The sequence below is a fragment of the Pinus tabuliformis genome, chromosome 2_2, assembly GCF_031772625.1.
Source record: "Pinus tabuliformis cultivar Carrire ecotype Pingquan chromosome 2_2, CPIR1, whole genome shotgun sequence".
In the NCBI taxonomy this organism is placed as follows: Eukaryota; Viridiplantae; Streptophyta; class Pinopsida; order Pinales; family Pinaceae; genus Pinus; species Pinus tabuliformis.
Genome location: NC_142300.1, coordinates 881853296 through 881878695, shown reverse-complemented (window position 1 = coordinate 881878695; position 25400 = coordinate 881853296). Strand labels below are relative to the sequence as shown.

Sequence of the window (25400 nt, the reverse complement as noted above, 5' to 3'; positions counted from 1 at the left end):
GTCCTAGGTGGCTATGATCAAGAAGAAAACGCTGCGAGAGCTTATGATATGGAAGCTCTCAATTACTGGGGACTTAGAACAACTACAAACTTTCCTGTATGACTGCTGATGATATGGCAGCTCTCAAATACTGGGGACCTAGAACAATTACAAACTTTCCTGTATGATTTTCTGTTAATACTGGATTCAACATAATTGTAAAATAATTAATATTTATGTAGCTCTAATATATCATACACCATAAAATTTGCCATGTTTAATGTGCTTCGGCCATCCTGTGCATCAAGATATGTATAGCGGAGATTCTTGAGGGATTTTAAGTGCCTTAAAGAGTCTCTACCTTTTTTAAGTTGTTTTTCATTAGTTGTACATTTGAATGAAAACAATGTGTTTTTTTGTTATGCTCTCTTAATTCCCTTGGTGTTGCCTTTTAAGCATAATTATTGAGAAAACCGTATAAACTAGTTAGTGAGCCTTATGAAAAGTAACAACGTTGAACCATAGAAGCCCGCTTGGTCATATATGAGAGTTGCATTACCCAAATTGAATTTGAAGTTTGCTTGATGCAATATCTATAGGAGTCATGAGTTTTGTCATTTAGTAAATTACTCTAAGTAAGAAGAGTTACAATTGTGGAAGCATATGTTTGCGTAAAAGTTAACCGATACCCAAATTGAAAATACAATTGAGATTTTAATTAATATATATATATATATATATCTATATATATATATATATATATATATGAATAAAATATTTTAGACTGTACATCTTACATGGTTTCCAATATTCATTATTTTCTATTTTTAATATTTTTTACAAAAATACTTGTACTTTTTAATATTTTTTTTTTATCCACTGGAAAAATCCGTAAAATTTCATTAATATGAAAAATTACATATGTAGATGCTTTTGCGCATATGCCATGTTCACTGTATATCTGTACATTTTACAAAAAATTGCAAAAATTGCATGTTATGATGTTCGGTTATACCGCACAGAGTGTTTCTATAATGCCTTTCAGGCATCCTTCAGTCTGTTACAAAAAAGGACTGTACAAAAAATTGTCATGTATAAAGCTGCTGCCATATTCCTGTATAATTAAGTAGGGTGTAGACCCGCTGTGGGGTAACCCGGGTCTATATAAGGGCGATGATAAAAATTTTGTTCCTGTTGGTCCAGAGTCTCGGTGATCTCCCATACTCCTTGTTCCATCAGCGCGGCCTCCTTGGACAATTTATCAGCTTCCTTGTTATGTTCCCTGTAGATGTGTGAAACAGAGATATGATTAAATGCCTCCTTGAGCTGAAGAACTTCATCAAGAATGTTTCTGAGTGTGTGCATGTGACATGTAGATATATCATTGAACCAATTTATAATAATCTGTGAGTCCCCGAATATGTTGATGCTGGTGCATTGATGACTTAATGCAAAGTGTAGTAGGTGGCGCAATGTAATGAGTTCAGCGAAGTTGTTTGTTCCAGCACCCAGTCCCGCTTTTATTTGATAAGAGTGTTTATCAGTTAAGTGCAGAATGAAACCACCCCCGCAGCTTTGTACATTGGCAGCTCCGTCAAAATAAGCCCAAGGTGTACCCTGGTCAATGTTGGGGGGAGGATTTGGCCTTCGGTTTTTTGGAGGAGGCGGATCCGGAAGTTCTTTAAATGCAGAGATAATACCAGCCTCGATGAGAGGCCATTGGATTTCCTTGTCTTCGAAAATCACACTGTTTCTAGCTTTCCAAATGGACCAATTTACTATGATGGGCAAGTTTGCAGCCTTCGAGCCCTTGTGTCTCTTGTCCCATTCGATCCAAGCGTTAATTGGGTCAGTTCCGCTCCAATCCCCTGAATAATGAATAAAAGTTTTTAAGTTATTCCACACGAGCTGTACAGTACTACATCGCAGGAATAGGTGCTCTGTGGATTCGGTGTCGGCTTTGCACAGTGCACATCTCGTCGGTCCATATTGAGCTCGGCGCATGAGATGTTCCCCCGTGGGGATTCTGTTCCTAAGGACGCACCAGGTGAAGAGCTTGGATCGAGGCGTGGCTGAGAGTTTCCAAATGTTCTGCCACCAGCTGTCTAATACTTCGGGCTTCTTCTGTTTGATTAACTGAATGTAACCTTCCTTTGGTGTGTAAATTCCGCTGTCCGCCTGGTGCCATACAAGTTCATCTGATCCCTCAGTGATTCTGATGTGGGATTCCATCAGGGCAGCGCAATATTCGCGCCAATCTGTGTGCCATCTCTGCGGGAGGTTTAGATGGGTGGCTGTCTTCCAAGCCTGGTGGAAAATGTCTGATTGTTCTTGATCCGCTATCTGTGCAATCACCTTGATGTCTTGTGCTGTAAGGAATTCCACCAGAGCTCGTGGGAGCAAATGTCTCCCACCACTGCCACTCCAAGGGTCTATTCCAATTCGTGCTCTGTCACCTCTCTTAATTCTCCAAACTAAGTTGTTCCTGATAAGCGGCAGAGAGTGTAGGAGAGCTTTCCAAATAGAGGATATGCCAGTTTTGTTCCATGATGGGAGTCTGACCCATTCCATGATGTTGAGGGGCCATATATATTTGTGGAAGGTGATGTTGGTCCATAGGCTGTGGGATGTCAACAATGCCCAGCCCATTTTGGCTGCCAGTGCACATGCAAAGGTGGGGAGGTCCTTTAATCCCCAGCCACCCCATTTCTTGGGCAGGGCAATCTTGTTCCACCCAATCCAGGCGAAGGTGCGCTTTTCTTGTTTACCAGCCCATAGGTATCTGTTACATATTTGTTGTAGCTTTGATAGGATATTTCTAGGGATCTAGGCGAGCGCCATCCAGAAGACCGGCGTTGCTTCCAGAACAGATTTGATCAAGGTTAATCTTCCAGCCCTGGATAAATATCTGAAACTCCAGCAAGTTATCCTTTTTTCTATTTTTGAAACCAGCCATACCCAATCCGCAATCTTTTGGGATGTAGGTTTTAACCAGTATCCAAGGTATTTTAGCCCCCTGTCCAGGGGCTGTGTGGTGTATGGGAAGGCTTGACTTGCTGTGAAGGATTCATTTACTGAGGTGCCAACCAATGTAATAGTAGATTTCGTCCGATTGACCTCCATTCCCGTGGCATGAGCGAAAAGCTTTAAGATCCTGTTGAAAGTAGAGGTATCCTGAATGCTGCCATCTAGAAGGATAAGGACATCATCTACGAATAGGAGATGGGTGAGGAAGCACTCGTCCGTAATTTTAAGGCCCCTGATAGTTCCCTCCCTTTTTGCTGTGATAATCAGTCGGCTTAATGCTTCCATCACCAGGAGAAATAAGAGTGGTGATAGAGGGCAGCCTTGGCGCAGCCCTCTTTCTGAGTGGAAGAAGTGAGAGGCTGCTCCGTTGATCAGAATGCTGTAGGTCGGGGAAGTAATGCACGCCATAATCCAATTGATGAGAGGGAGAGGGAAGCCCAAGTGTATGAGGATCATCTTTATAAAGAGCCAGCTGACTCGGTCGAAAGCCTTAGAAAGGTCTATCTTGAGAAGGATACATTTGAGGCGCTTGGACCATATGGAGTGTATGGCTTCCTGGGCAGATCCAATGGCTTCGTGGATCTGTCTGTCTTCCAAAAAAGCAAATTGCTGTGGAGCAATATGCTTAGACAGAATGGGCCTGATCCGGTTGGCAATGATTTTAGAGATGATTTTGTAGAGGACATTACACAATGAGATAGGACGGAAATCGTCAAAGGATGATGGGGAGTCCGATTTGGGAATGAGGGCAATGAAGGTGGAGTTTATAGCATGATAGAGCTGGCCCGATATTCGACTCTCCTCAACCACCTTCAGGATATCTCCTCCAATGATGTCAAAGAAGGCTATATAAAACTCAATGGTCCATCCGTCAGGGCCAGGGCTCTTTTCCTTCTGAAACCACTTGATAGTACTTTCCAATTCTTCCATAGTGACAGGGTCAGTGAGAGCTCCAATGTCTTCATCATTTACAAATCTGGGGAAATGAGAGGCCACGTTGATGATTTCTGCCAGATTTGATCCAGCAGGACTTTTGAATAGCCCTCTGAAATGTGTTGTGCCGAGCTGTGAGAGTTTGTTGAAGGTGTCCGCCAGTCCTCCTCCCGGGAGGGGGAGGTTCCAAATGGTATTAGCCACTCTCCTTCCTTTAGCAAAGTTATGGAAGAATCGAGTGTTCTCATCCCCAGCTTTAAGCCACATTGCCCTACTCCGCAATCTGAGCGATTCCTCCCTGAGCTTGAGAATATTGAGCTTTTGGTTCTCCAATTCTACCAGGCGGGCCTTGTCCTCCATGGATCCAAATCCCAGATTTCTCTCATCCAAAAGGGTTTTAAGTTCTTCTTCCACCCTATTGAGCTGTTCATCCTCTCTTATCTTCTTTGCTTTGGCCCACTCAATCACAATGTGTTTGAGCTCGGTCAGGTTTTTGACAAAACCCCTTGCCTTCGAGGATTCTCCATCGATGGGATGTGCTTTCCAGAAGTCTGTGACTAGTTTGGAGAAGTTTTGATCCAGGAGCCAAAGGTGATTAAACTTGAAAGGGGCTTTTGGCTTTGGAAGAGGGCCCATGATTTCCATTAAGATTGGGGAGTGATCCGATATGCCCCCGGATCCTACCCATTGTTTATAATGGTGAAGCTGATGGATCAGAGGACCTTTCAGCAGAAATCGATCCAGTCTGCGAGCAAGTGCCGCTGTCCCAACCCTTCTATTCCTCCATGTTGGTAGAGGATTTTGCATGGGTATATCAATGAAATCATATTGCTCCAAAAGGCCTCTCATGCAATCTGTGATGGAGTCTATCTGTGCCATAGAGCCCCAAGATTCCCGGAATCCTAATGAAAAGTTCAGGTCTCCCCCTAGGATGATGCGATCCAGGGACATCAGGCTTCTGCTGAGGAGCTGTCTCCAAAAATTTTCCCTCTGTTGGCATGGACCATATGTGTTGACGATGCGGAGGGTGAGACCCAGGTCCATAGAGAAGATGTCAACCCCCATAAAACCAAGTCCGCCCCAGGAGGAATCCACTCTGATGGTTTTTGGGTTGAATCCAATCGCCAATCCACCCGATCTACCATTAGCATCCATGGCTATGTAATTCCATCTTGACGAGATGTTGCTAAGGGAAAGGGTGATGGACTCAGCAGAACCTAGGGTTTCTTGCAGGAGAATGATGTCAGGTAATTCGACCTCAAAAAGTCGTTTGAGGGCTAGTTTTTTGGGGGGGCTAGCCAGACCCCTGCAATTAAAGGAGAGGCACTTCATGGGGGTCCCCGCTTTGGGGGATTTGTTGCTCTAAGGACCCCGACGATGGTGGATTGACGCCCTGAAGCAACTTCAGCTCCCGCGCGTCTGATAGCTTTATTGAGATCATATTTCCTTCCCCTGGTGGATGTGGATCCCGCCCCCGAGGGGACGATACCCAGCCCAATCTGGGCTTCGGAAAATTCCGCTTGAGAGGTCCTAGGGCGAAGGGAATATGGGTGTGGGGGGATTTTCCGGGAGGATGATTCAGAGGGGGACGACGGAGAGAGAGGCAGAGAGGGTGGAACAGTGGAAGGAATCAAAGGAGGCGGGGGGATAATGCAATGTGCCATGGAACATGACAAAGAATTTACAAATTCAGATGATTCAATAGAGATAGGGGAAGAGATAAGATTTGTACCCGAGGCCTGTGCGGCTGCTGCAGCTGCCCGAGCCCGAGTCATAGGAGGCGAGGGCGTGTCCCTCTTGTTCAGCGCTGGACTCTCCGGGACGCCTTGAGATGCCGCGAATCCATGCGTCGGTTGAGGTATGTGTGGAGAGGTCCCTCTGGAAGCTATGGGGGAGATCTTTGGCGAGCTATCCGGACTTTTGATCAATGGGCACTCCTTGTAGAGGTGTCCCACTTGGTGGCACCGATTACATCGAAAGGGGACTCCTTCGTAATCCAGAATCTGTATTCGTCTGTGCTTTCCCCATTGCAATGTGATTTTTTCCTCCAGTCCCTCTCTGGTATCCAGGTGCACCAGTATTCGGGCCACCGTTCTCTTCCTTGTATCGATATAGGATCGATCGTGATCCAAATATGTCCCCAATGCATTTCCGATTCTGGTGAAAGCTTCTTCGCTCCAGTATTGTAATGGAAGCCCTGGCAGACGCACCCACAGAGGTCCTGCTGCGATTTGTTCGCGTTCAGGATCAAATAGCGGGCTCCATCGCTTCAGTAAGACAGGTGCCGTTTCAATATGCCAAAATCTTTCAAGTACTGCATTCGTGTGCCCTTCGTTTGCAAAGTGGAGGGAGAACCACCCTCGTGGGAGTACCTGGACCTCCGGCATCTGTGTGAACAGGCCTCCCCAGATTTCTTTTACCCAGTGCATCAGCCTTTCCGCCGTGTACGTACGCCCCCGCACATGTCCAACCAGAACTGTACTAGCTATAGCCATAGTTTCTTCAAAGTTCGAAGGGTTGCCGAAAGTTACGGTGATGTCTTTCGTTGTTGCCCTAACACACTTCGATTTCCTCTTCTTTGTGCGGGGCGCCGATGGGTGATCAACGAGCGGATTTGTGTCCCCAGGCTGTGTCAAGGGTTTTGTGGGTTTGACGTTATCAACCGGAGTACTGAAACAACCCGATGTTTTTGCCCCAAGATCCGAAAGAGGTTTGGGTGCATTCTCCCTCTGATCCGCTTGAGGAGTCGGTGAGTCGGGCAGCGGTGATGATAGCGGGTCGAAGGCCAAGGTATCAGGCGATAGAGAGGTGAGGAGAAAAGCAGTGCCTGGTGAGAGGGGCGGTGCCTCCAAGCCGATTGATGAAGAAGAAGGCTCCGGCAAAGTGACCACTGGTGTACAGTCCTGTGCGCGAGATGCTTCCGATGTCGGTGGAACAAAACCCGTGGTTGCTGAGTTAGGGTTTTGAAAGATTAACTGTCCTTCTAACGGATCCTCGGAATAATCCACGAGGTCCGTTTCCCGTTGACGCTCCATGCCGGTCGGAGACTGCATCCTTCCGTCGTCGAGGGCGATCTGTCGGCAGATCAGGTCCCTATCTCCCAATTCACCGCTCCTTCCTGTGGTCCTGCAGCTGCGGTTAACCGAAACCCTCGTTGTCGCGAAAACAGGACGCCGTCAGAGTCATCCTCACTCTCCTATCATTATTCGCTTATATCGTCGAGATCTATTTCTTTCTGTTTGGGTATGGAAGGCCATACTTTTTTCCTTTGGCTTCAACTTGAGCCGAATATATAATGGATTACCTCCACCTTGAGCAAATGTATTGCAGTCAACATTTGGACACTAGCATGCATTTTGGAAGCGAAATTTCATGTTAGTATTTATTGCCCATCAGATGGAATCTAGTGCTATGCGCGGAGTAGCGTGCTCATCTGTACTTTTTAATATATATATATATATATATATATATATATATATATATATTAATTAATTAATAAAATATTTTAGATGGTACATCTTATATATGATCTCCACCATTCATTATTTTCTATTTTTAATACTTGTACTTTTAAAAACGAAGTTGCACAAAAAAGCCAGAATGACAAGGTGCCCCAGAATATTGGTTTATTGCCCTGTTTCTCAAAAGTTTAATAATCACATATAAGCATTTAAAAGAAATTTATTGTTGAGCTTTAACTCAATTTTATGTTTGTAAAATTTAAAACACAATATAATAAAAACAGTCGATATTCATTTGTTTATCATCAGTTAAATGAATATAGTGACGATTAATTATTATAATAGTACTAAATACATAATTTACCATTTCAGGTCAACTATTGTCTAAAAATCCACCACCAAATCCAGAAGAAATCCAACATAATATAATATAAACAAGCTTATCATCAATGCAATGAATATAGTGACGATTAATTATTATAATAGTACGACACCAATCATGGTAGAGGTAGTGAGTTGCAACTACACCAACCTCCTTTCCAACAACACGAACGGTTTAGGTGTTTCAATATAATAATCCTACGCAAATTTCGCTGAAATTGCCACGCCGAACGGACAATCGCACCACTTGTCATAGAAATTTCCAGAATTTGCCAAGCACAATGGCACCACTTGCCATAGAAATTTCCAGAATTTGCCACTCGAACAAATAATGACCACTCGCCATTGAAATTTCCGTTGCATCAAGAGCATGGCACGACTAAATTAATTGGAAATTGCACGACGCAATGCACTGTATTGTTATTCCTAGAAAGGGTGATATGAAGTTTTATAAAATCTTATTTATAAGAGTTAATATCAATTTCTATCAAGTTATTGTTGTTTTTAGTCGATTTATTTTAATTCAAAATTTGCAAAAATAATAAAATTGTTTAATCTTAATCAATTGAACCTATTGCAGAGAACTTCCAACTTTACTTATTTAAAGTACAAATACCAAAACTTTCAACTTTATCATTTAAAGTACAAATACCTTTCAACTTTATCCATTTAAAATACAAATATCCTTTATTAAGTATTTTTCTCCCTAACAAGAATATATATCCAAAATAAAAAAATAAAATAAAAAATTGAAATTCAATATCCATATAGAAGTACAAAAATTCGAACCATATACCATGAACAAATATTTTGTTAAAGAGAATTTCATGAATCCTGTTATAAGGGAGAAGCATTATAGTTCTTTGGATTACAGAAAGGTGGTCATGATTTCTGAGAAATACAGAGATTCATTTGATAGACTCTTTGGAACCTTTGGTACATGAACTTTGAAGCAAAATGCAAAGAAAAAATCACTTGAGACATTGATAAAGAGACTGAGAGAGTTGAGTTGATGTAATGATGAAAATGCTTTATTTATGGAGTTGGAAAATCGTCATTTTGTAGGGTTAATAACCTTGTCTAATAATCATTACTGGAAAAGAGGCCATTGCCTCAATTCTTCTTCTTTCTAAGTTCCTCATCCTATTGTTTTGTAGTCACCATCAATAGTCACAGCTGATGTTCTGGTAAAATATTCCTCCTCGAGAGCAATGGAATCTTAGTTAATGGACATTTATAACAAATTCTTGTGAATTGTGGAGGATGGAGAACATTGTACATCAAGATGGGGCTCCATTCATGTATTATCACACTTACAATGTAAGCCTTCCAAGCCCATGTATTCATGATTTTTCCTTTTTATTGTAGAAAATATATCTAAAACAGCTAGGACAACATTTGAAATTCTCAAATTCTCTTCCTTTTTTGGTTGAAGCATGTCAGCATTTTTAAATACCTGTGAATGAATCTGGACCCCAAGAAATACATGTTGAGTCAGAAAGTCTTGTGGTTTTCTTTATGTTCTTCTGCGTTTACATGCTGCTATGTTCTCTTTTTCTCTTCTAATATAAAGGACTTACATTCCCAGTCTGTTTTGTCTCCTATATCTTTTACTCTATTTCAGATTTAATAAGTTGTACAATATCAATAGCAGCTTAGAAGGTGGGAAGGTGGGCCGGCAGGCAGTGTAGACTCCAAATATCACAGAGGTTCTATCAACCTATATTGTGAGCTATCCGATGCATTATACTTGTCTACTATAAAAAAACAGTGGCTGGATTCCTATTATGTAACATGGAGTTGGCATTTTGTTCCTTTTGATTCAAAAGTTTCAAATTCAACTTGCCATTAGATCTTATCTAATTATTTATTAACCTACATGTTTGAAACCACCATACCCACTATTAAATCCCCTAATGTTGAATGCAGTTTCTGTCGTTTCTTTGTTGATTTTGCTAGGTGTTTGATTCAAGAGCACATATTTTGAACCTGAGAATTAATTATGAATGAATGAAACGTCTCTACATTGATAAGGATGATTGAATGCCAATGCAAATATATATTACCTTTCTTTGGGATATCAAGTCTTGCTTTAGCACTATTGTGAATAGATGGCAGAGTGCAAGGAAACCATCTGATGCTTCCCAAAGTTGGACTTTTGCACCAACATTTGTGTATGCATTTCAACTTCCAGGGCTATTGTCCCTCGCTCTCTTGATTTAAGATTGGCCAATACAAAGAGGCTCTGGAAGAGATGCAGCACTCAACCAGACAAGAATATATTGCGTCTCTCAGGAAGTACATGGTTTTCTTAATGTATTTTATTTATTTAAAACATGTGTATATATTGTCCCATATATTTTGGATATTTTTAATGAGAAAATTTTCATTAATCCAAAATATATATCCAAAATAAAAAAATAAAAAAATAAAATAAAAAATTGAAATTCAATATCAAAAATTCGAACCATATACCATGAACAAATATTTTGTTAATAATTTAAAATATTAAATTTATTATTTAGAAATAGCAGATTGAAAAATTAAAACAGTAACCAAAAAATCTATGACTAATTTACTGTGGCTGCTGTAACTGAAACTAATTTATCTATAACTAATTTACTATGGCTGCTGTAACTGAAACTAATTTACTGTCGATGCTGCTGATAGTTTGCATTTGGCGCGATATTAATGAACATATCTGGGTCTTGAGGTTGCCTGGCATAAGCATAACCAGCATTATTTGGTTGTGTGGAATAACTATAATCAGCATTGGATCCTTGGATACCACCATAATAAATCCCACTCCATGGATTTGGATCTGTTTGTTGAGGCTGTGTGACATAACCATAACCACCATTGTATCCTTGTCCACCACCATAATATGCCCCGTTCCATTGATTTGGATCTGGTTGCTGTGTTTGAAAAGGCCCTGCACGCTGCACTTGTTTGTTTCTTCCCCAAGAAAGCCTAATTGGTCTCTGACCAAGAACTGTACCATGTAACATTTGCAATGCTAACTCTGCAGATGCCCTCTTGCTAAACTCCACAAATCCACACCGCTTGCCGAAAGGTCTCCATCAACATTTCCACTGTCACATTGGCATCTAAGCCACCAACAAACAGGGTAGTATTGTTTGGATCATTCTCTGAGTCCAACTCGACCACTTGAGGAGGATAGGGTTGTTGATAAACAGTAGTCTGCTTTGTTATGGCAGGAGCTATTCGCATAGGTCTGGAGGAACAAAATATTCCATTCATTTCTGTTATAGCCCTAGCCTGCTCATTCCCATCACCAAATGTTACAAACCCATATCCTTTTGAACGGCCTGTAACCTTATCAGTAATAACTTTTGCTCCTTTTACAGATGGGTATATGGTTCTGAAGGTCTCTCGCAGCAGCTCATCCGTGGCATCAGATGCCAAATCTCCCACGAATATAGTAAAATCTTCAGAACGATTTTCTCTACCCGTTTTTGTTGCCCAATTTAGCTTGTAAAATTGTTCAGCCCTGGGCATCTGTACACCATTGTAATTTTGGAGAACCATATGGGCTGCTGCATTGCTTACAAAATCCAAGAAGCCATAACCCTCTGAAAGTCCAGTCTGCTTATTGCGAATGATCTTAAGAGAGAGAAGGTCCTGGGTAGAAGCAAAACATTCCTGCAGATAATTCTCATCCATCCAATGCTGCAAACCCCCGATCCAGAGGGTCCTAATCTCGTCTGTGGAGTTCACTTGTTGCGAGGATTGCTGCACCATAACCTGAGGTTGGTGTTGCGGTTGCTGGGGCCAAAACCTAGCTTCGGGAGGCAGGGGCATCATCAATTGTTCTTGATGTTGTTGCTGCTGGGAATCAATCGCCGGTTCTGCCATGGGATCTGTCTGCATCATTCTGAAATATTTAAAAGAATGCGAGAAAAAACTCCGCGACACAGCGCAGTGCAGGAAATCTACGTCAGCTCGAAGGGTACTAAAAAATTCTATGAAAGCTGAGCAGGTTTTGATCCAGACTTTAGAGAGCTATAGATTCTCTCCACTTATATGCACTCGAAAGAAATGATAGAAAGTAAAACTTTATGTTGGTAATCGAAGACGTGTAGGTTCTATATATATTCGCTTTACTGGTCCGAGCCGACTTTTATTGGTTGGTAGCCAATCGGTGTTCTAAGCTTCATTTTGTTGGGGTTGGTTGAAGTTAAATGTATTAATTTAAAGAAAATGTTAAACCATACCAATGAGATTCTTATAGTTTTAGGTTACTTCTGATATATTTCGAGGTTTTATATAAATTTAAGAATTATTAAATTTTGGGTATTAAACTTTTGCAACTTTGCCACGTGGAAGGATTAGACATTTTATCAACTTTGTTGGGCAAAAACTTGGTTGGAAAAAGTTTTTTTTTAAATAATCTTTATTCCTCACCCTATGTGTTATCTTATTTTTTGAGGACAGTTGAATTGGTTTTCTCATGAGATGAGTGAGAATTAAGCCAGATTAAATATATGACTTGATATTTGTTATGTTTTAGGTTTGATTTAAAGAATTTTAATATTTGGGGATTACTATTATGTTTTTAAAATTTTGTTATAAAAATTATATATATATATATATATATTCAAATTTGTTATATAAAATTTTATAAGTATTTTGGATAATTTTTATTTTATGTTATGTATGATCATGTTTTTCTTAGAAAAGTCTAATTGATTTTTCTTTTGCAAAAAAGGTTTAAGCAATTTTTATGACTCAATATTTCTCAATTAGATTTATAATTAGCATGTTACTTATTTTGAGGAATGTTAGAAATTATAGAGTCATCCCTTAAGGGTGGTGAATATCACATTCAATGTAGTCTTTTTAAAATATATATGATTCTTGAGAGAATATATAATGTTATTGTGTATAATTTTATATAAGACTATATGAATAACAATGATAAACATGGTTTAGTATGTGGCACCTTATTACAATAATATTGTCATTTTTTAAAATTGAATTTCATTAATATTGATGTTATGAGACATGACACTTGTAGGGTGTTCTCACCTTTCAACATATAGCATACCATCTACACTACTAGATGTATACATGTTTGGAGTCACTTTTGATCACGCAATACTTAGCAATATACTCCTCTTAAGATTATTACATACATTACATATTGTAATAAAGTTGATTTTGTATTGTAATAAAAGTCATTTCGTAGAATAGTTAACTAGACGGCGAGGAGAGCAACTGAGGGTAGCATGCAGCCCTAGCTGCTGCAGCAGCTCCCAGCGCGAAGCAACATTCTTTGCGCCTCAGTGGCCCTTGCTGTTGAGGTCAGAACGGCGGAAAGAGGAAGGCGAGATCACGACTGTAGTTTTCGGCAGGCAGATACTGTCCCAAATCATATTGGCCCTCAACGGCCTCCTGCTGCTAGGGTTTGAGCAATATGGATCCACTGGAAGAGGAAGATCATCATCACACAAATCACCAACAAGAATCAGAAGTAACAGAAAAAACTTTTGCTTCCCTCATCTCTACAACGAGTCTAGCGAAGAACAGACCGTAAGTTTCAAATTTTGTTAAAAAATGGAAGAAATACCAAAAATATCTCTCCCTTCAGCACTCCCAAGAAAAGCAGTACTCTCCCTGGCAGAACGAGGGTTAGTAGGGCAGTTTACTGGGTTGTGGCCATCACCCAAGACTGTGCAAAATTGGGTAGAAAGAAACTGGGCTGTAGCAATATCTGGGAATGGTCCATATTATATGGATACAAGAGGACTGTATTTGAACATATGGACACCAGAATTTGACCCAGAAATGGACGTCCCAAATGATGTTTCAGTATGGGTAAGATTGCCGCATCTGCCTCTCCACTGCTGGGGAGATGATTCAGTCAAAGCAATAGGAAACGTAGTTGGGAAATACATAGACAGATGTGAATCTAAAGAAAACATGCATGCATGCGCCTGAATCTGCATGGAAGTGGATCTAGGAAAAGGTCTCCTTGAAGCTATCAAAATAAAAGTGGATTAGTGGACGCACATACAATAGCTGGACTATGAGCAAATCCCCTTCAAATGTAAGGTATGTCATGAATACGGTCATTTTGCAAATAGATGTACAAAAAATAGAGAAAATGAAAATGAAAAGATTGAGGATCCAGAAAATAAATGGGAACAGGTCAAATGAAAGAAGATTGCCAACAAACAACCAGTCTAGCTCTCCTCTCAACCCTCACAATTTGCTGAAGCCCTCTCCCTCTCGCCAAAAGCAAACTTAGCTAGCCAAAACCCCTTTGATCCTCTGCTCACATCAGACCCCCATCCCTGGAGCCAAAGCTAGATATAGATCTAGATCTAGAACCCCACGCTCTCCAATCACCCAGCGGTCCCCCCTCTCCCCCAGAGACTCAATTCGCCTCTCTCCCCCTCCCTCAGTAGACAGGATATTAACCAGAAAACAAGCTAAAGAAGCATTCCCAAATGCAAAAAACCAAAAAAAAGTTGGAAGAAATATAAATAAAGAAATAAGGGATGAAGCAGTAGCAAAAGAAATGGCCCTAGGAACACAACAGCCCATGGACACTTATCTAGGGAAAAGTACAGGAAATATGGAGAAAAACCAGCATAAGGGGAAAGGAGCCATGCACCACCCAACAAGTAAATAATGATAATAGTCTCTTGGAACTGCAGAGGAATGGGCTCACCTGTTAAGGAAAATGCAACAAGAGATATTTTGACAAAAGAGAACCCAGATATCCTTATGATCCAGAAGTAAACAACCAAGAATCGGAAAATCTTAAAAAAAAAAGTTTAGGCAATATGAAGGGGAAGCAATCCAGGCAACTGGAGCATCAGAAGGCATATGCACAATCTGGAAAAAAGGACGGTGGGAATTAATAGGGAAAAAAACAGGGCAACATTGGATTTTAATGGGTCTTAGGAGGACCAACACAGAAGAGAAATACAGGGTGATAAATATATATGCCCCCAACCACTATAAGGATAAAGAACAATGTTGGGCAACAATAAAGGAAGTATTACAAGAAACACAAGCTGGAAAAATAATTTTAGGAGGAGATTTAAATCTAGTTAGAAGTATAGAGGAAAAGTTTGGAGGAAACTTTCAAGTGGATCCATTTAGGAACTCTTTAGAAGAAATAATGGAACAATATAGCCTTCTGGACATACCTCCAAACAATGGAAAATATACCTGGAATAACAAGAGAGTGGGTAAAAGTAACATAAAAGAAATACTGGACAGAATCCTGATTCAAGACAACATAGCAGCACTGTACAGCTCCATCAAATTCAAAATCATTCACACCACAGATTCTGATCATAAGCCGGTTGTAATAGCAATGGGAAAAATGGAAAACCAAGGCCCACTCCCGTTCAGGTACAACTCAATCTGGGACAGCAGCATAGAAATCAGCGAATTAGTTAAAGTAGCATGGGCACCAAGAACATCAGGCTCACCACAGTACATATGGGAGACAAAATTAAAAAAGTGTAAGAACCAAGCTAAAGGAATGGGCAAGGTTAAATGAAATAAAAAAAGGAAAAGAAAAAAGATCTACAACAGAAAATGGACAACATGCAGACTGAAAAAGAATGTAAAGAAGAAAGCAAGCAAGATTACCTTAAAGAGAAAGAAATTTTCTGGGAGATATATAAGGAAAACAGGAAAGAGGAGGAAGAGGCAAGAATGGAATCTAAAATCCTCTCGCTCAAGGCAGGGGATAAGAATACACCCTTTTTTCATAACAGTATGAAAATCAGAAGAGCTAGAAACCAGATAGAAAAAATACAAGTGGAAAATCAAGGAATCAAAGGAGCGGAAGAAATAAAAAAAAGCAGCCCACAAGCACTTCAAAAACTCACTGTCAGCAATGGAGGAAACGGCTGAATATGAAGAAATTTTGCAGCACACAAAGAAGAAAATAAAAAAAGAACAAAACAAAGACATGTGTAAGGACCTCATACAAGAAGAAATTGTGGAGGCCATTTGGAGCTTGCATACGGACAAAGCGCTCGGGCCAGACAGATTCACAATAGCCTTCTATGGAAATTATTGGTATACAATCAAAAAGGATTTCTTAAGAATGACAAAGAATGTTAAAAAGAAAAAATGGGAGGCCACACAAGGTCTTCCTATCTTGCTCTGGTTCCAAAGGAAGCAAATACATCCACCTTCAATAGGTTCCGACCCATTTCTCTGTGCAATTCCTCCTACAAGATAATAACAAAAATTGTGGCAAATAGAATTATAAAGAATGTGCTACACTTAATCATCTTAGAAAACCAAGGAAGGTTTGTCCTAAATAGACAAATCATTGACAATGTCATCATAGTTCAGGAAGCTGTCCACTCCAGTATCTTAAAGCAAGAAAAAGGTATGATAATCAAACTAGATATGGAAAACGCTTTCGATAGAGTCAGCCACTCATATCTACTGGTTGTACTTCAAAAACTGGACTTCTCAAAAGAAATAATAGAATTGATACAAGAATGCATATCCACTCACTGGATAGCCCCCCTCATCAATGGAAGACCCAGTGAATTTTTTCAAAGCACAAGAGGCCTCAGGCAAGGCTGCCCTCTATCACCATTTCTATATATAATAATGGCAGAAACTCTTAGTAGAGCATTGGAAACACAGAGGAAAGAAAGAACTATAACAGGATTGAGAATAGCAAAAGGAATAAAGACCATAAATCACTCCTTGTTTGCAGATGATACATTGTTGATGGGAGGAGCATCAACAATAATAGCGAGAAGATTCAAAAAAATAATGGATGCATTTATGCAGCTGTTAGGTGGACTTTTGAACAATACAAAATGCAGGATCTGTGGGTGGAACATTCCACCATGAACTATGCAAAGAATTTCCCAAATCATGGAAATCCCAGCACAGGAAAATTGGAATCACTTTCTCTATCTGAGATTACCAATATCAAAAGAGATCATGAAGGCAGAAATATGGACAAAACAAATTGGGAAAATGCAAGACAGGATAAAGAACTGGGGAATGGTGTGGTTAAATATGGTTGGAAGGGTGATATTAATTAAAGCTCTCCTTGCTGCATTACCAATATACCAATATGCACTAATCATGGCACCAGCAAGTGCCCACAAGCAGATGGAATTAATTTTAAGAAGTTTTCTCTGGCAGGGTGGGAAGTAGGAAAACAAAAAGTTTAGTTTGGTAATGTGGGAACAAGTAGTGCTACCATATGAACAAGGAGGCTTGTCCATTCGGCTGCCTAGGCTCATGAATGCAGCCCTGGAATGAAAATTGTCTGGAGACTCATAACAGGTAACGTGAGCTGGTGGAAAAAAGCCCTCATAAACAAATATCTAAATGGCTCCAAGGAGAATCTGCTGAATGGGAACATCCCAATAAAACAAAGCACCCAAGTATGGAAGCTAGTTAAAAGAGTCACTCCAATAACGGGCAGCCACATCTCCAAAAACTCCTGGGAATGGAAAAAAAATATCGATATGGGAAGACAGAATCATGGGAAAAGACCCATAACAGGATCACCTAGAAATGGATGGAATTCAAGAATGGATGAGAGGGAAAGGCTTTAATACCTTACATTCAATCTCCCTATGGAATCAGAAGGAATGGAAGGAATGGAAAAGGCCAGCAATCCTAGCAAACATGGAAGGACAATGGAATAAACTCAAGCAGCATCTAAAGGGGGCAACACCAATTCATCGTACGAGGAAGACAATTACCTCTGGGACCCAAGTAATGGGCAATATATAGTCAAAACTGGAGATAAAATTTTTCAAGATCAAACCAATCAGCAAGAATGGGAACCATGGAAAATAACATGGAAATCGGAAAGTTTCCTTAAAATAAAAAAATTCATTTGGACCCTATTAAAAGGAAAGATCCTGACTGGTGAAAACCTTAAAAAAAGAGGATTCCATGGGCCATCAAGATGCCCGTTATGCCAGCAGGCAGAAGAAACCATTCAACATTTATTTCAGGACTCTAAATTCTCAATAGAATGTTGGGATCATCTCTTGAGCCCGCTGGAAGTAAACATAGACTATGGTAAGCCATTGCCGGAATTCCTCAAAATTCTAGAGAAAGCCTACCCATATGCAACAAAGAAGAAAGTCACAATTATAAGAATCTGGAAATGCATTCCAACAGTCCTATGCTGGCAAATTTGGTTGACTCGGAACAGGTGTATCTTTAAAAACCACAATCCTAGAATTGGAAAAACAATATCAAAAGTATGGGGATTAACTTCAGAAATATTCAATGAAAAAGGAACTTCCCCACCGGATTATAGTATTCTTCAACAAGAAGAAAGAGAATGGCTTACCAAAGCCATAATAGACAACAATGGTAAAAAGGGACAGAGAAAAGAAAGCTTAGGGAAAAACTGGAAATTGAGAATGACTGAAGAATAAAATTGAAAGTTGGAAAAGATAGTAAAATAGATATTGTTTGCAATTTGATGGAGCCTCCAAGAATAATCCTGGAAAGGTAGGAGCAGGCAAGATAATTTTTTATCCAAGTGGGAAAAAAATTGTCACATATGAATGGGGATTGGGACAAATTTCAAATAATAAGGCCGAAGTGTATAGCTTGTTCACGGGGACAAAAATAATTAAAAAAGAGGAATCCAAAATCCAATAATTTTGGGAGATTCAGCTATGATAATTGAGGCAATGAACCGAACCAAAATTCCAAGCAATGAGTATATGAGTAGAATTATCAAAAGAATAAGAAGGAATCTAGAAGACTCTGGTAGTATAACTTTCAAACATATACTGAGACTTCACAATCAGTAGGTGGATTTTCACGCAAATCAAGCAGTGGAGATGAATGAAGGAAGAGTACGGGAGAATCATGAGGAATACCAATACTCTGTGCCATAAGATCAAAATGAATTTGAAAAGATTAATGTACTGGGGAAAAAGGGACAAAGCAACACAAATTATGGAAAAAATAAAAAAACAAAAAACAAAGAAAATAAAAAAAGTGACAACCCAAAAAGATCCCAGAAAATCATGGAAAGACAGAGGAAAAAGCAAGGAAAAATGGAAATAAAAAGGATCATCTTCAGAAACTTCAATCAAAGTCAAAATGATCATGAGCAAGCAAAGCTCAACTCAAAAGGAAACTGAGCCAGAAAAGGAAAAAGTGTGCAAGAGACAACACTCGTCTCCAACGCATGGGAGACCGCTACAACCACATGCTTGGAGGCAAGCATGCAATGCAGAAGCTTTAAAAAAAGAGTGCACAGTGCAAATTATCATTTGCTTGAGGATTCATCTCCCGTCAACGCTTCCAGGTCTGCTTCAAAGCACCACTCCCTCACTCACCCATGCAGTCCCCTCCCTCTCAGTTCCACGTTGTCCCCTGCTCTCTGCGCAATCCCCTCCCCAGCTCCCATTCCTTGCTATCTTGCTTAGTTGCCTCCCTCCACGCAACCCCTGCCCAGCTTCCCTCCTTCACACAATTTTTTGTAGCATCTACGCACTCCCCTCCCTCCCTCACGTAGTTTGTTGTGCTCCCTCACACACCCACGCAATCCCGTCCCTCTCACTTCCACATGGTCCCCTGCTCTCTATGCAGTCCTCTTTGCGCAATCCCCTCCCCAACTCCCATTCCTCGCTATCTTGCTCAGCTGCCTCCCTCCACGCAGCCCCTTCCCAGCTTCCCTCCCTCACGTAGTTTGTTGTGCGATCTTCTCTACGCATCCCCCTCCCCAACTCCCATTCCTCCATGTTGTCTTGCTCAGCTGCCTTCTCCATGCAACCCCTTCTCATCCTCCCTCCCTCACGTAATTCCCTTGCTCACCAGCTTTTCTACTCAACTACGTCGCTGCTCCTTGTCCCCTTGCAAACACTATTCAGCAGGTGGCCTTTGTATTTAATCAAGCTATTACCTACCCTAATCTAGCTCTTATTGCAGAGTTATAATTTTCGCTGCAATTTTCTTCCCCCTCTTCATAAATACAGGCCCTCTCTCATATTATCTAGCTCAGCGGCAATATCCACAGCTACTCAAGAATTTCAGAGCAGAGGCCATAAAATTAGAACAATGATGGATCAAGGGAGCATAGGAAGCTACAACAAAGCAAGGGGAAACAACAGTCAGATGGAGTTTAACCCCACTGAGAAGGCAACTAGGAACGACTCATGCCCAACATGCAAAAGAAACAAGGTCATGATACATTGGCTGCAGCAGTCTCTCAAATATCTAAGCAGTGAAATGAGAATGGAGTACAACTTTTAGAAGCAAAATATGGCAGCGCAATAGAATGAGATAAAGGATCTGAAAACCAAGTGCAAACATCTGCAGGAAGCAGTAGAATACTACAAGAGCAACAATATGAGCAGTGAAGGAAAAAACTCAGCCAATAACAACAACAACATGAATGAAGCAGCCCAAGAATACTCAGTCAACAAGCCATAAACCCAATGAGAAATTATGTTATGTAAATTTGTTTTCTTAGTAGGTCAATACGTCCGGCAGTATCCTAGAATAGTTAAAAAAATCTATGAAGTTTGGAAATTAAGCACAGGAGAAGGGACTGTGATCTCGTCTCGCTGCTTAGTCTACTATCACAATATAGCTGAATGTAATTGGAGCTTGCTCTACACCCTTTTTTGGTAATATATCATCTAACCGATCTTGTTAAAAAAAAAGTCATTTTGTAGAATAAACTTGATTAATATATTTTCTTATTAAGGTTATCAAAGAGAGTCTTAATATCCACATTCCAAGGTACCAAATCAAAGCATAGCACGTGAGTAATAAATTTCTATACTCCATAAATTGATATTCCAAATTATTAATACTGCAAAAATTGAAAAATTTACATTAATATAATTATTAGTAAATATATAATCACCCACATGTAGGGTGGTTAATATGTGCCACATTGAATGCATATTTATGTAGGAAATCTTGTCCCTTAACATTGTATTTAAAAATATTTACATTAAAAAAAAACAAAACAAAAAACAAAAAACAAAAACTTTCAATGAGAATCATACTTAAAATATTTCAATTTCTATCTTAATTTTACATCAACTTTATATAGAGAGAAAGTAATTCAAAGTACAAATTTTCTAATTATACCAAAAGACATGTCTATTTCAGAATAGGTCTTCCAAAATTGTAATATAATTGTTAGTAAATATTAGGTGGATGGTAGAGAATTAAGCTTCATGGAATATGCTGGAATACTCATAGTAATATTTGTAGATCAAGGGTTAAGATTTATTTCCATTATTTCCATGTTAGTTATGTTATTTTAATTAATTTATCTCGAATTAATTAATTAAAGAAAATTCCATATCAACAATTGTTATATTGGGTATTAGTGTTGATAAGTCATGGTATTGGCCCATGACATTGTAAGAAAAACTATTTACAAGTTAAGAATTTCCATGGTAAGATGGGGTGAATCTCCATGGTTAAGAATATTGCTCAACTCACGCATTAATTATGTTTATAATAATAATAATAATTTACAATTTAATTAAATTTAATTATTTTTTTAATCTAGGAAATGTGAGATGTGTCATGGGATAAGTGTTTTGATGTTTATCATGGATTGATGTCTATTGGAATTTACCAACCATTTAATTTATATGGTTGCGCTACTTTATTTTGTAATTGCTTTGGTTCACTACTCAATATCCAATTAACACATTGAACCTAAAAATAATATTGATATTATACTCCATTATGAAGGAATGTGATTGACATAAAAAAACAACAAAAACAAAAAAAAACTCAATTTGGATTTAAATGAAATAATATGTATGTTGAGTGATATATATATATATATATATATATATATATAGAGAGAGAGAGAGAGAGAGAGAGAGAGAGAGAGAGAGAGAGAGAGAGAGAGATGCTTTCTCCTTTCCAATATGAGGAAAATGTATATTTAAAGATATATGAATAAAGATTCAACTCCCCCTTACATCATCAACATCATTCATCAACCTAGATTTTCTGAATGACTCGTAATCTTACCTTAGGTTTTCTTGGATTACTTGCAACCAAACAAACTTAATGTGGCTTTTTATTGCAACATCACATTCTTCTCACAAACACACACCATCCTCTCTGACAAAAATCACAAGTGGTTATTCAACACCACTTATTCCTTCATGACAAATGGTTATTCAACACCACTTCTTCCTTCATGGCGAATGGTTATTCAACACCACTGCCTCATCAATGCGGGTTATACATGCCTCATCAGGCATTACACTGAGTTAGGTACATTCAATTTCTATTTAGACCTATCTTGCCCTTTCCTTTTCAAATAAAATACAGGCATTTCCTTATCAAATAAATTTAAGTACCTTTAAAATTTTCGGGGTGTTTTTATCATGGATTAACTTCATCTATATTTTAGTTCTGAACACATGGTACTTTATTTACGTCGTTTCATGTCCTTTCTTGTATCTTCATCTTTCTTCCTCTTCTTATGCTTCTCTTGACTTCTTTTCTAGTTACTTCTCTCCTGCTGCTTCATTCTACTACACCAATTTTATTCATTTATGTAACATCCCCATCCACCTCATAGCCCATATTAAGAGTAGAAGAAGGTATCATTAACATGGACTTGACCTCCAATGTCTTGTGATGAAAATGGAGTCTTACGATTTTGGCATTTTTCAAACTCCTAAAAAATTAAAATAAATATTATCATTTCATCTAGCTCGTTGAGAGATTTCCAACGATATATTTTTTTTTCAAAAATTGACATCCAAATCGCGAGATATGGTTGTTTGAAGTTGGAACATTAAACTCTTGCGATGTCAACATTGTGTTGCCACGTGGCATCCACGTAAACCCCATGTGGCAGCCCTCCACTCTTCCAGGGAGGTCGACATCACTAGGTTGGCCCATGTGGCATTGCCACATCATCATCATGTGATCCCTACTAGTCCACTGCCTTAGCCTTGCAAGTTAATACTTTACATTATAACTTAGCCCATTATATGGATGTATGTATGTATGTATATGTTAATTTTTAGGGCTAGATTGTTCTCTGTCATAGATAATTGCAATTTTAAACTTTTTTAACATTTTTACATTACATTCACCCCATAACATCATATCATTAGTAGAAATTATGTAGAGAGAACAATAACATCAACAATGCAGTGGAACAGTAATGAACAACAAAAGAAAAGCATACATAATAGAGACACTAGGATCTAGGTCATAGACTAGGAAAAAAACCTACAAGGGGGTAAACCCAACCAAATTCTTCTTCTTATATATTCATCAAATGTTCACCTGAGATAAAATGTACAAATATCATGAGACAAGCGACTATCATTATTAATCACATCAATAGACATGTATATTAGGGAGGTGAGCACATGCCCCCATATCACACTGTCATAAGATCATAATGTACATAATTGTCACTGTAATATAGGATCTGTCATCACAGTAATATCATCATTAATGAGACAATCAATGGATAAGAGACATACATATCAAGGTCACTGCCATATACATATAGATCATGGTCATGCATCAAGGTCATCGTCATATACATTGAGTTTACTGTCATATCAAGGTGTTTGCTAATGTGATTAATGATGATGGGGGGGTACCCACATGAGGTACAGAGAGCGGTGGGGCGTCCTCAATCGGTGTTCCACCCCTCTTGAAACCATGCCACCTCCTGTTTCTTTGGGGCAATACGAACATGTCCCTGTTATTTAACGAGAGGTACTTTCATAAACATTTTGAGGTCCCGAGACCTTGAGACCCAAGATGATCTCATCTCGATGCTAATGCATCCATGTGGCCTCCTTTATGAGCACTACATGCCACTTGTTTTTCGTCCCCTTGACCTGTGACAATCATGCTTATATTTGGCTTACACTTGCCACGTTAATATTTATTTTTGTATTGAATTTAAAATTTTAAATGGGTTGAGTAGGGACATAGATTTCAAGGGACTAAGGGAGTTCAATTACTTGAGAAATTCAATTTACTTGGTAAAGGAAGAAATTGGACTGTTGGGACAACCATTGAAGGCTAGTTATTGAGCTTTAATGAAACTGGTATGGAGTTTTAATGAGAGTTTGGTGTTGTAAAATTTAAAATTAAAAGCAAGGGACATAGCCCATACTTTCTATAAATGCACAGGACAAAAAACAAGGACAAAAATGTAATGGACACTAGCTACCTGTGTAGGAAGAGAGAGAGAAAGTCTTCATGGAAAATAACACAAGAGGATCACACACAGGAAACAAGTCGTGGAGGAAATTTTTGGAGAAGATAGCATACTCAGGCAAGAAAAACATGTGTGCACAAGAGTTTAGTTACACATAGGAGAGCATATGCTCAACATGGTATCAGGGAGTTTGTGATCATTTTTCTGGGGTAGTGCAAAGGAGGTGTGAAGAGGGAGTATTGTAGAGTTTTCAGAAGACCCTTTGTTGCATGCACAAAAAAATACTCTAGTGAGACTCACTAGTGGTGAGCTACACACATATAGAAAACAAATAAGATGCTTTGTGGTGCACAATAGAAGAAAATAATGTGTCTGAGCTTAGTAAGAAGACAATGAAATTTACAACACTATGGAGGACATTGGCCTCCTTCATCACTCTCAGAAGACTACCATACCTTCAGTTGAGCATTAGGAGTATGGGAGGAAATTTTATCCAGGTGAGGGTAAATCTTACGACACCTAAAGGGGTTGGAGGATGGAGATGGCATTATCTAGAGTCCCTTAATATCCCTTGGAATTCTAGTAAAGGAAATTATGGAGTCTCCTTTGCTTATTTATCTAGTTTTTGTAGTGAGTTCTTGATTCCCTTCACTTGGTAGAACCATTGTGTTGCATGATTCCAGGGTGGAGCTGAAGCCTTTCGACTCCCTGGAGTGTGGGGGGTATTTGATAATTTGATGGTAGAGGAAACATGCCTCTAGATTCCATATGCATTAATTCACTGTCGAGATGTTTCTGGGTGGAGGTGGGAGGACCTATAGAGATCCTTTGTTCAGCTAGAAGTTGGTGTTTATTCCCTTGAGAAAGACCATCTTAATCTACGGAATATGGCTCGGGGGTGACAACTACATGTAGCTTGGCTGAAACTTGTCTATGTTTGGGTGGAGAGTTGTTTTACCAAACTCAATTGATCGTCTTCAATACAAATCCAAGATAAGTTCTTCTTATGCACAATCATGTATGGAATTCATGTTAAAGTGTGAATTAATGATATGTTGAATGGTTGCTTAACAAGTCTTGGTTTATGTGTGTACATATGCTAAATTATTGGCTATAAATCATATGAGGATGTATTTGATATGAATGAATATCTTCATTGTTGAGAAATCTAGGGCATCAACATTGTCTAATTTCTCTTCTATTAGTGACTGCTTGTGAATGCATTTTACTTCTTTAAATTAAGATCTTCTTCTTGTTATATCATTAGTGTTCTTCTTCATCAAACATTAACCAATGCATGAACATAAATAGACAAGAGACATATCATGTAGGCTGTCATCCAGGGCCAAAACCTCTCACTCTTTGAGAGGAAAACCCACACAAATTATTCTTATAGAGATTCCAATTGACGAATACCAAGACCAATACCATTG

At 39.1% G+C, this 25400-nt stretch overlaps 1 pseudogene; it reads right to left on the bottom strand.

Annotated features, from left to right (window-relative positions):
• Window positions 1–10429: 10429 nt before the first annotated feature.
• LOC149195838 (polyadenylate-binding protein RBP45 pseudogene) lies at window positions 10430–11675 on the bottom strand (annotated as a pseudogene).
• Between the last annotated feature and the right edge of the window lie 13725 nt (window positions 11676–25400).